At 38.2% G+C, this 11,993-nt stretch overlaps 1 long non-coding RNA gene across 1 annotated transcript in view; it reads left to right on the forward strand.

The window, feature by feature from the left end:
• Nucleotides 1-5,472, forward strand: part of LOC117823237 — an 11,722-nt gene extending 6,250 nt beyond the window's left edge. The window contains exons 2-3 of the long non-coding RNA XR_004633347.1: nucleotides 3,204-3,349; nucleotides 4,073-5,472. This is a non-coding gene — a long non-coding RNA (uncharacterized LOC117823237). The remainder of the gene's footprint in view (nucleotides 1-3,203; nucleotides 3,350-4,072) is intronic.
• Nucleotides 5,473-11,993: the final 6,521 nt, after the last annotated feature.

Consider the following 11,993-nt stretch of genomic DNA (forward strand, 5'->3'; position numbering starts at 1 on the left):
TCTGTCAAATGATTCTATACTCAATGTTCCAGACTCGAGGTGTAAAAACAGGAGGAGCAGTAAAGCGAGCGGGAAACAAACAGGCACGCTTACACAACCCTCATGTCTAATTAAAAGGCACAATAAATCGCCCGTGACGCCCACGCCATAAATACATCCACAATCTGTCTGCAGCAGGAGGAATAGTTCCCGTGAAATGGAATCCTGTGATGCTAAAGAGAACTCCGACTGCCACTACACGTGACCGTGAAACACAAACTAGCGCGCTGCATGAGAAATTTATGTGTGTGGCTGCCTTTGAAGCCTGAGTGCACGTATGCAATATATGTCAGAGACTGCAGGAGAAATCTCTCCGGTGGCCTCTAACCTAGATTAGGACCGGAGGGGTGTCGAGTTGTTTAATAATTTATGAAGCAGCCGCTTTTCTTCTCCCGCTGAGAATAAGCGGCGTTAATGTGACTCTGCTAACACACGACAGGATAAACATTTGATGGCTGACTCGTTTCCACTTCCTGAAGTGGTGGTTCCACCTATGGGACAAGGGACAGGAGAAGCTGCTCTCTCCTCTCCAGAGATCCTCTGTTTGACAGATGTCTCTGCTTGAGACGGGACAGCGCTGAGGTAAAGTTATGACTGAGAGGTAGAGGTTCAAGAGGAGGAGGAAGAGGAGGGGGATGGAGATTAAAAAGGAGAAATCATGGGTTGAAGGCGTCCGGAGTGATACGTTGTGGTTTACAAGGGGGTTTACACGCTGACAGCGATGGATGGGAGAGGAAACCAACAGAATAAGAGAGTAGGAGAGGAAAAAGGAGGAGGATGAATTATACATGCAGAGTTGGAGGAGAGAAGTTGGAGTAGTAGTAGAGGAAGGAGTGACATGAGGGACAAATGTATCATGGTACCTGTGAATGGCGGCAAAGAGGTCCTCTGTGGTTCGGGTCCGAGACCCTGGAGTTGGGGTCACCATGTTCCCCCCGTTGGATGACGGGGCAGGAGACGATTCAGCCGTGCTGGAGTCGAACACGTCACCTGAGGAACACACACACACAATGCACATTCACACGCACACTGACATTCACGCGAAGCAGGTCCAGAGCAAATTTAATTTAGCGACATTCTCTCCTTCCCTCCATATCCTGGGCTTTTAAGACACTGAAGTGACTGTTCTTCGCCCGTGTAAAAGAACCCCATTATCAAAGCATTAAGATATGATTAAACTGACATTTTCTTGAGAAAACGAAAAGAGTTGGGAATAAAGGGAAGGAGAGAACTACATATTCCAGATCTTATCAGGAGGAAGGGGGGTTGGGGGGGTGTACATACTGATCTTTGAAGGAGCTTATTACAGAGAAAGCTAAGAAGACAAGCACAGTGGTGTACTGATCAGAGGTATGCAAGCCAAATGCACCTGCTAGATTTCACTATCATTCACAGAGTGTCAGTCAGTGTTGAGGCCCTTGACTGACGCTGATTCTCCCTAAACGCTGCTGAGACCACACTAGAAAAGAATATTCAGCAGAAAAATCCATTGTGTCCAGCACTAAGTAAAAGTGTTTAAGAGCAGCTCACAAAAAATCCCTTTTTAAAGAACAATGTAGTTTTATTAATTCAACTTTCTTAGGAAACTGAAAACAATAGCAGCAGTGACAGTGGAATTAGGAGGCTCTATCAGCTGTCTCAGTTTTGATGTGCACTCTATGATTTAGGTACAATATCAAATTATTTCACCTTTTTAAAAAAAAAAAAAAAATGTATTACTTGAATTGATAGAACAGCTTAAGACAGATGGGAAATGTTAGCAGAGAGGGGGGGATGAACTGCACTGAAACATGCTGGGACTGGGAATCGATCCTGCTACCAGTGCGACAAGGACTGCAGCCTCTGTTCTCAGGGCGCCCACTTCACCAACTGAACTAAACCAGTGCTCCAAATTCTATCACAACTTGATGGAGTCTTCTATTGATCTAGTTTTTAATGGTCTTGTAAATTTTCAACAAACTGTTGAATTCATGAAGCGTTAAAAGCATCATGTGAATATACTTATATTAGTATTTTAAATCTTCAAAATAATATGAGGTTCATCAAAAAAGCAGCATGAGCTATGCTACTAAACTTAGCAAGTTACATTTTTAGCATGGTAGCGTATGGTTGTCAGTGTTACATGGCTCTTTATTACTCAGTCTCTCTTTTAATTCTACTGGCATAACACTTTTTAAAATCGTGTTTTTTATCCCTTTATTAAGACATAGATCAGTAGATGAATTGGACACAGTGAAAAGAGATGGAGGAGTGACATCATCAAGAGCAAAAGGCAGGAATCAAACTCTGTGAAGTTGCATCAACAACCATAGCCTCTGTACATGGGGCACATGATTTAACCACTGAGCTAACCCTGTGTGCCTGATTTACACATTTGATATTTGTTGTTTGAAAAAAGTAATTTTAAATGACTGAAATTAATTATTAGGAGATATATATCCAAAATGGAAATATGAGTTTGGTTTAACGCTTACTAAAACCTGTTTTTCATGGTAAATCTTTTTCCAGATAAGCTCTCAATATACCCAAACTTACTGATTTCCACTTATTTTATTGTTTTCTCTTTCCTGGAGGAATGAGCTTAACTGTGGCTGGTATTGTGACATATGTTGGGCTTCCAATGACTACATTTTTAAAGATTAATTTATCAAAGACTGCTTTCTTTCATGACATTAGATGACCAACATCGTATACGTGATTCGTGGTGCAATTATAAAGGATCCAAAAAAAATGTGTCTCTTACATTGACTACCTAGCACACTGTTTTCCAAAATAAAGTCTAATAGTATTGTCTGAAAAAGAGGGATGTATCTTCTCTTTGGAGGGAGACTTTGAGTCACAAAGGCAGATTTTTCAAACGTGGTCCACATGAGTGTTTACTAAATTCATAAAATCAGTGTCAGTGCAGTAAATGGACCTTAATGGTTGTATTTGTCCCATAAGGAAGACATTTAACCCACAAAAATGCTTGATAACCTGTTAAACATTAATTTCATACATAACACACAGAGGGTCACACAGTGTCTTCATCATTAGTGTAACATTAGTGAAACTGGTGGCTGCTGAAACTGTCCTTTTGTTCTGAAAACATGTATTTTCAAAACAAGACTACATAAGAAATGACTTGTTGTTAAATGACTTGTTAATATGGTTATTTTTTACAGTGCTGACCAGGGAGTGCGAGCAACACCCCTTCTATTTGTCTGTCATCATCCCCACAGACAAAATAAAGCCCACAGTAGATATGGGGCTTGGGGGTGGTGTGCATGAATGTCAGGATTTTCTTCTGAGGCTCCCAACTGAAGCCGAGGTATGCTCAGCATGTGATGTGAAATCTGTGTAATTTTTTGAAAGGCATCACATAATCAGAAGGAGTCAAAAGCTTTCTGGCAGTAATTGCCTTTTGGCCACAGACAGAATGTACAACACTTTGCAATCTTTCCCTGCAGAGATTTCTAACAAATAAACCCAAGAATGAACTCTGTTCTGTGCTGCTGAAATTTGCATTCCTCTGTCTGTATTTACATATTAACTGAGTCACTGTGTTGAGGATTTCAAATCATAATATAACTAATACGCTAACTACCATGCATCAGCTTCCTAGCTGTTTTTAAGTCTACAAGTATAGCAGAGAAGAGAAAAGGGTGTTAAAGCTTCAGAACTTTCCAAGTGTAGAATGGTTCCGTAACATTTCTGTTTTTTGATTCCTTCATCTGAAGGGAGGTAGAAATTGGAATGGTATATACTGTACATCTATCCACTTGATGTGGAGCCAGCTGCCATGATTTGCGGGAAAACAAGCTATATGCTGTCAAAAGATTTGAACTAAGATATAACAGACACTTTGATTTATAGTCTGATCAGCTATCTTCAGTGTGAGCAGCACGATACACTCCCGATTTCTCTCCTTTAATTATCCCATCCTCTCCTGCAAACAGAGCCCACTTTTATTTATTTTTTATTTATTTTACACAACCCTTATTTTCCTTCTTTTCCCCACTACTTAAACTTTTCTTCCTGTTCCTCATCCCAGCTCTCAAACCCAGCAGATGCTCTCATCAGGGGTCTGGTTTGAACGGTATCATCATCCAACTGTCCCGAAGACCAGAATAAAGCATGTAAGGGGAAGACTGCATCAACTATGAGTAATCAAAAAGGAATCAAGAGCAACATAAAACAACAGTCCCACTTCCCCATCCAGGACTCCTTCCCCTCCTTTTTTTCTTTTTTTCTGCACAGTTTGTAATAAGGAAGGGGAGAGGAAGTGCTCGGTGTTACTATGCACGATCTGGAGAGTTGTTGCTGATTTCCACAGCTTCACTCAACACACTCCTGCTGAGTTAATAATTCTGACCTCTGCTTAATTAAAATAACAGACCATCCTCCACTGAGAAAAAAAGCAATTTGAGAATTATTCCAACTAATCGCTAATTAAGATTTTGCAAAAACAACAAGAAACCTGTCAAGGAAGATGTATCTATTTATAGAGAGTATTCCAGAGAAGAAGCAGATGTATGTGGACACCCAGTAACAACCAGGAAAAGTTATTGTTCCTCTTGACAGTGCAGAGCTATAGCTGCACTATTGACTACTTGAAATCAAGTTAAACTATAGCCTGTGATGCTGTACTTCAATAACATTACATTAGTGTTATGCAGAAACAAATCCCCTGAAAAGACTAACCCAACAAAAATATAATCACATTTACAAGTGCCTATTAAGGATCTGAGGGAAGCATTTCCTTCTTTAAAAGAAAAAGTCACAGAATTGCTTCATTAATTGCTCATTTTGTTGTGTTGCCCTTTTGACTGAATAAGGTGAAAGGGGCCAGAAACAGTCAAAACCAAAGGATTGTGCTGTAATAACTGCGTCCTCTCTCTAGTCGTGAATCTTGGCCCCTGCTGCCGTGAGGGCTGTAATTCTGCAGCAAGGAGTGTTAAGAGGATATCATTATCATGTGTTTCTGAGTAAGCTGCAGATTTGGTTAAATATAGTGGCGTTTTTTGTTTCCTCTCCTTTTCAGTTTTGCATTAAAGCTGGGTCAAGCCGACCCCTCCCATGGCATTTCTTTTCAAACAGAACTGCCAAAGCGCCTCCTCTGCCGCAAATGTAGCCAATATCGATGCCATGCTAAAAAACTGATTGAAAAGAGACTTACATGTTTCAAAGCATGCTGGGAGCTGGGGGCCAGGCGAAAGCCCAAAGTATTAAAGCTGAGATAGTCACCAGTATGTCATAAAAAAGGCAACATATGCCCACACGCCCGACAGCACACCAATCAGGGCTGTGATTCTGAAGATTTTTTATTTGTCATCATGTTTGTTTATCTTTGTTGTACTTATATTTTGAAAAATGTCTCTGTCTCTGATTGGGTGGATTTAGTACAAAAAAAAAACTGCATGTACACTTCATAACCCTTACATTAAAGAGCTATATGTATGATTGAGCTCATTTGCAATACACTTGGTAACCATTTTTTGTCTTTTATATGGAACAATCAATTTTACTAATGATCTTATTACAAAGTCTCCACCACTCTTTTACTTCTTCCAAAAAAATCAGGTAATTAGGTCACAGCAGTGAAAATATTTCTGATACTTTTGCTTCATCTTTATTTCAAATAAAATAGATTTTGAAGGACAGGTAGCAGACTAAAGACTAAAAGACATGACACTGCTTAGAGAGTTAATTAATGACAGTATGATTTTATGAATCCCATTTTATCTTGTGATATTCAAGGATCTCTTCTGAACAGAAGATTTCTGAAAAGAGATTTTAATTAGTCGAAACGAGCGAGTGAAAAGTGTCTTGATTTTTTCAACTGATATCAATAGTTTATCAGAAGATGACAGAGAAGAAAACCCCTCATTCATCCAAATCCCCAAAGAGTCCCATTGTTATCACAATATACTGTTCGTCTCTAAATCTGAGCGCATAATAGAAATTCTGTGGTGAAGTGTGGGGCTGCGCACTACGTTTGCATATTTATTCAGCTGTCATATCTATCTGAGCAGATCATCAGAGGAGATAAACTAAAGAGATGAGGGAATAATGGCTCTTGCTGAGAGGCTGCCGAATGATACAAGCATATTCCTGAGAAACACCAGGAACTGGATAAACAAAAAATGTACTCTACAAAGCCATGGAATCCAAAAAGAACTGCACTTAATGATGGTGATGATAATGAGGATGAAGATGCTGTGAATAAATTTGAATGATGGAAAGTTTGAAGGAGTAACAATGCACTGAAGCACTGTTGCTAAATTCATCTCTGCTCCTGAAAAAAATTGGATGTGCAGATTTTTCTCTTATTTGAAAGAACCCCTAAATATAACATTGAGATAATGTCCTCTCCTATGAGGCAACCCTACTTGTGTGAGTGCAGTAATCGCTGTTGGAATTTAAAAGAGAATTGGTAAAAGGGGCTTTAAACACTGGACAACCTTTGTGGAAATGTTCCTGAAAAGAACACAGACACTGACATTTCGTGAAAGAAACCTAAGGTCAAGCCGCTGATACCTCTTGTGAAAAACCAAATTACACATTATCAGAGGAGCAAAGACACACGCAGAAAATGTCCCCTTTGATTTACAATAGATACATGCAAATATCACTTTTTACAGGATATACTGTATGTTGCACTTGTCGGAAAAATGACCTTTTATTTCATCGCTGCAACACTTCATCTACACGCGAGGGTATCACGGGAACCTTCGTGTCATCTATCCCTTAATGCATATGTACACTACCCCGATGAGGACAGCATAGGACAGCTAATTGAACAATATCCAGAAAGTGACAAGAGGACAGCAAAAAGAAACTCTGCTCAATGGTGCCATCTAGTGCTTTTACGCGACGACCCGGGCCGCGCTACAGTACTCAGCGAGCTCTCCCCTGCTGCAGAGGAAGTTTGGATAACAATTATCTGTTGTATTTGCATTAATGTGATTGCTTTGTCTGCAGACTCATCTGACTGCAATTATAAAGAGTAGCATTAAAATACTAATTAATTAACTCAATTGTGGATAGATTGATTAATTCTAAACAAACATGAGATCGCAGAAAGCAAATGAGCTCTGGAGTGCCGATGCATCTGGGAGTGCTGCTGCAGAAGACATTTTGATTATCTGCAGACACATGTAGTTGCAAATCTTTTAATTAACACAAATAGATAGTGGGAGTGAGTCGGTTGTGCAACTATCCTGCTTGTTACTTGTAATCATAATTTGGTGAGTTTTAAAAGAATAAAGATGTGAATGTGGACTGTGGGTTTGAGACAGTGATCGAGAGACCTTTCAATTACTCCAAAGTTGGGTTTGTGCAAGTGTGTGGGTGTGCGCATGTGTGTGTAAAAAGACGTTTACGTAGAGAGTGTGTGTGTGTGTATGTGTTCCTGTGTTTGTATATGTGTGTGCGCGCGTGTGCGGATTTGTGTGTGCGTCTGCAAGCATTTGTGTAACGAAATGGGTCTTGACATGGAAAGTCATCACACAAAAAGAGATAATCAAATTATGATCAAAACAAAGCAGATGGTCACATAAATCATCCATTCACACGTTGGACTGCTGCCTCTGTTGCAGAACAATGAATCGCTGCCTATCAATGCTAGAATCCAAACATAAAGGCTGTTGTGAATACAAAAGGTACTTCTCATATTAAACATCCCATCATAGATCGAATTCTTGAAAGTCTTCATCTCAGTTATTTTTCAACTTTCTTATGATAGATCTTAATAAACCAAATTATATGAATAACAGATTAATTGATGGAACATGGCGAAAAAGAAAACTATTTAAAAATTAACGCTATTTATTTGGATTTCTGAATAATAATTCTAATTCTGAATTTTATTGGGAACGTTTTAATTCATAAGAGATTTATCCCAGATTTCTGGAAAAAAATATTTTTCAATAATATTTCATTTTTAGATTCCATGTTCGTGGAGATGCATGCAAGTACCTTGTGTATCCTTAATAATCTGAACCTGAACTAGATTTAAAAGGAGCACTCAGTCAGAGCTGCCTTTCTCAGTGTTCTGTCAGCATCTGCACATGCAGAAAAGCCTAATCAGAGAGATACCAGTAAAGTGCATGTAATACTTTAGAGATTTAATGCAGTTTTTAATTGGATAGAGGCCCATTATTTTTCAATACAGAAGGGGCACTGAGGCACATAAAGCTCTTGAATATTTTTGCAAATCGTGTTCAACAGCATAATGATTAACCATGGCACTAAATTTGCCTCACAAAATGAAAAGCAAACTTCATGCAAGGCGTAATTTAATTGTTTCCCTTCACATTTTCTGCCTCCCATTGTTGAAAGCTTAACATTTTTAGAGTCTGCTTAACAGCTGCCTTGTGATGCTTGAGCTGCAACAATGTGACTGACAAACGTTTTGAAGTATCTGCAGACTTCCTAGTGTCTTCGCAGGCCAAGTGTCAGGGAATCTTACATCATTTGTCTTATTGGAACACGTATTACGTGTATATTTATTTTTCTGTTAAAGACTGAAAATTACTGTTGAATACATAATTTCATTTGAAATGAAATACTGTAATGTAGCTGCTTTTGCAGAATTTAATTTACTGTGTTATGCACATGCTTAAGTTCACTTTAATATTATATGCAATATGAAATATTACATAAATACCCTGGATTTTTTCAAAATAAGATTCTGACAAATATCCTTACCCCATATTTGCAGTTTAATTGACGTTACTTTGACAAACAAAAATAATACATCCTAAAAATATTATTGATTAGCATCCTTTTTCTATACAAACATATGAATTATTTTTTCTTGCTTCTTTTCTTTACAATAAAAATATTTTTGCAGTCAAAATAGGCACGTCACATTTCTATTTCAACCTGAGGGAAACACTGCCATCTGGGCTACTATTACTGGTAATGCAATCTGTCACTATTCTTTGTGTGCATGAATACATGAAAACTCAGAAATGAGAAACACAAGAATCAGCTTACTGTTTCATAACTGTACCTTCAAAATATTGTGAACATAAATGTATTTTTTAATATAAATTAGGGATCCTCCTGCCTTGTGTTACATGTGTACAGATGTTAAATTTGACATAAGCATACAGAGAAAAGTTTCTGGCAATGACTTATAATTGTCCAGAAACTGAAGCAGCACATTCCCTCATAATGGGGATTAACTCATCAGTGTGTTGTGCCCTGTAATGTCGTGTAGCCCTGTGTAATACATGGCAGAAACAGCAAAACAGGCTGTTGCCTGGGTGGGAGGGCTCTGTGCTGATTTCCTTACCTGCTTACATACATAACAGATGTTCAAGACCAGGAAGGTGGGCCGGGCCACTGATGATCTTTAAGTACATTGTGGTCTGACTACTTGAGTAGAAAAGGATCAACAGCTCCTGTGGTGGGTTACAATATTTTGCTGGCCCAAGAGGCACATCGTCATAACAAAAGGTCATTTGTAAATCTTAAATGTAAATTCAGATGTGCACCACCTTAAACAAACAGTATTCCTGTTGACCCATTTTTTTAAGTAGCTCCAATTTGATTTCTTTTCATAATGTCTCCTTGGTCTGCTTGTACAGATGATCATCTTATGCATTTTTCTTTAATTCAGTTACATAAAATAATTTACAAGATAAAAATAAAAGGCCTTCTCTATTGATAAAAGAGAAGAAGTAAGTTCGCCATGGTTAGATTTAGATCAAATCTATTTAGATACTAGATCAAAAAAAGATAGACATGAGGAATTATTTCATTTTCTAATAAATCCTCCTGTTGGTTTCCAAATGAAAACTATTATAACAGCTATAGAAATTACAAAATGACTGCTGACTTTTTCCCTTTCATATCTCTAACCCACATTTACTGTAGCTGCGGAGTGATGTTTGAAGTTTAGCCCAAACACAGCAAACAAGCTCCTTTCTGCCTGAGCAGCGAGCACTGATAATCTGTCTGAGAATGATCTTATGTCACTTGTTTGTGCATGCTATGCCCTTCTAATGCCAGCGTTTTACCATGTCAACACTCAGAGCCGTGCTCACTGAATGTGAATGCAGTCAAAAAAGAAAGTGACATCTGTGTTGGTTTGTAGTGCTGGTAGAGGAAATAAAATGATAACAACAGCCTTGCTCTAAATCCAGCAGAATGGCAACTTTCCTCATTCAGCAACACAGAGACTTTTGAGGAGATGCCATTGCTGCCTCATTGGTTTTTCACTCCCTCTGATTACTCCTCTCATCTTATGTAAATCCTCTTAAGTCACATGTTATTGTTTATTGCAACTGTGAAGGTTAGGTGTTCCTAAGCCCTGTGCTTGCGCTTATCTCACCAGCGCATGCATCTTTGTCTCTCCAATGTGTCTTGTTTTCCTAATACACTAATGGATGAGAAAAGTTGTCTGGACTGATGCAGTGCAGACAACCAATCCACTGCAGTAAAATGCTAATCTCTCCCAGTGGCTAACAACTCTTCATGAAAGAGAGGCAGTTTCATGCTCCGGGGATATCACAGCATTATCAGAAGCCTGCCGTATTTGGAGTCTTTTTAAATAGTAAATATAAACAATTCCTAAGCACACAGTTACATTTTGGACCAGTCAGCTTCCCTGCCTTCACAGAGCAGCTCGTGTTTGAATTTTTGGAACCTGGACCTGGTTTAGGTGGCAAGACATTTTCAGATTAATTTCTCAAGATTTTCAATCAAGCAGAAAATCTTATTGAGAAAGGCACTGCACCAAAGCGGAGTGTGAACCCTTTTAATAGAACACAGACACAACTGTGTTAGCTCTACCTGTGTTTCTCTTTCTGTCATGTAAAATTGTCCACTATGAAAAGAGTGATGGAAACAAAGGTTTAAAATGTGCAAGCTGCAAGGACTAGTAAAATTGCATAACCTAGGACACACTCTTGGTTTTTAGTTTTCCCATGGCTTCTGTTTTGTATCTTGCAGCAGATGGATGAGAATGAGGCCAAATGATCAGAAGAGAACAGATGACAGATCACTGTTTCATTAGATACAGGTTTCAATGGACAGACCGATAATGACTTTAGTGCAATGCAAAAGGCTTCTACTGAAAACAAACTGAGAGACTGTGAGTATAATTGTGCATGCATAAGATATGTAAATTAAGTATTTATTCCCAGCTAAAGACAGTGCTTATTTTTTTGTTTACATCTGACTGTCACGATTGTTAGATCCATGGCTGTGGCTCAATGGGTAGAGTGGGCTGTCTATCAATCGGAAGGTCGGTGGTTCAATCCCATCTTTGACAGTAACATGCTGAAGCATCCTTGGGCAAGACACTGAACCAAAAATTGTTCCCTCTGTTGTTCAGGCTGTGTGTTTTTCATACTGTGTGCTCATAAACACCTGGTGCAATTGTATCCATGCAATAACTTATCTTAGTATAGACTGATAGGATAGAAGTGTAGAAGTGTACAGTAAACATATCTGTTATATGTGCCATATTTTATTTTATCTCATCTTCTTATTTTATATTCATTTTTTCTTTCATTATTATGACTATTATTATGATGATGATGATGATGATGATGATGATGATGATGATGATGATGAGTATTATTAGTATTATTATTATGGTTATCAATATAATGATTATGATTATGATTATTAATATTTATTGTTATTATTGTTACTATCATTATTACGATTATTATTATTTATTATTATTATTATTCATTTATTTATTTATTTTTAAACTATCTAAGTACATTATTGTATTATCATGTCCCGGGATGTAAGCTGCTGGAACCAACAAATTTTCCCCAATTGGGGATTAATAAAGTACATAAAGTACATGTAATGAAATGAGCTAATACTGATGTTCTCTCACTATACCAGCCTCTACCATCAGTGAGTGAATGGGTGTGAATGGGTGAATGTGACGAGTAGTGTAAAAGCACTGAGTGGTATATAAGCGCTAAATAAGTACAAGTCCG

Source organism: Notolabrus celidotus, chromosome 12 (genome assembly GCF_009762535.1).
Source record: "Notolabrus celidotus isolate fNotCel1 chromosome 12, fNotCel1.pri, whole genome shotgun sequence".
Taxonomy (NCBI): domain Eukaryota; kingdom Metazoa; phylum Chordata; class Actinopteri; order Labriformes; family Labridae; genus Notolabrus; species Notolabrus celidotus.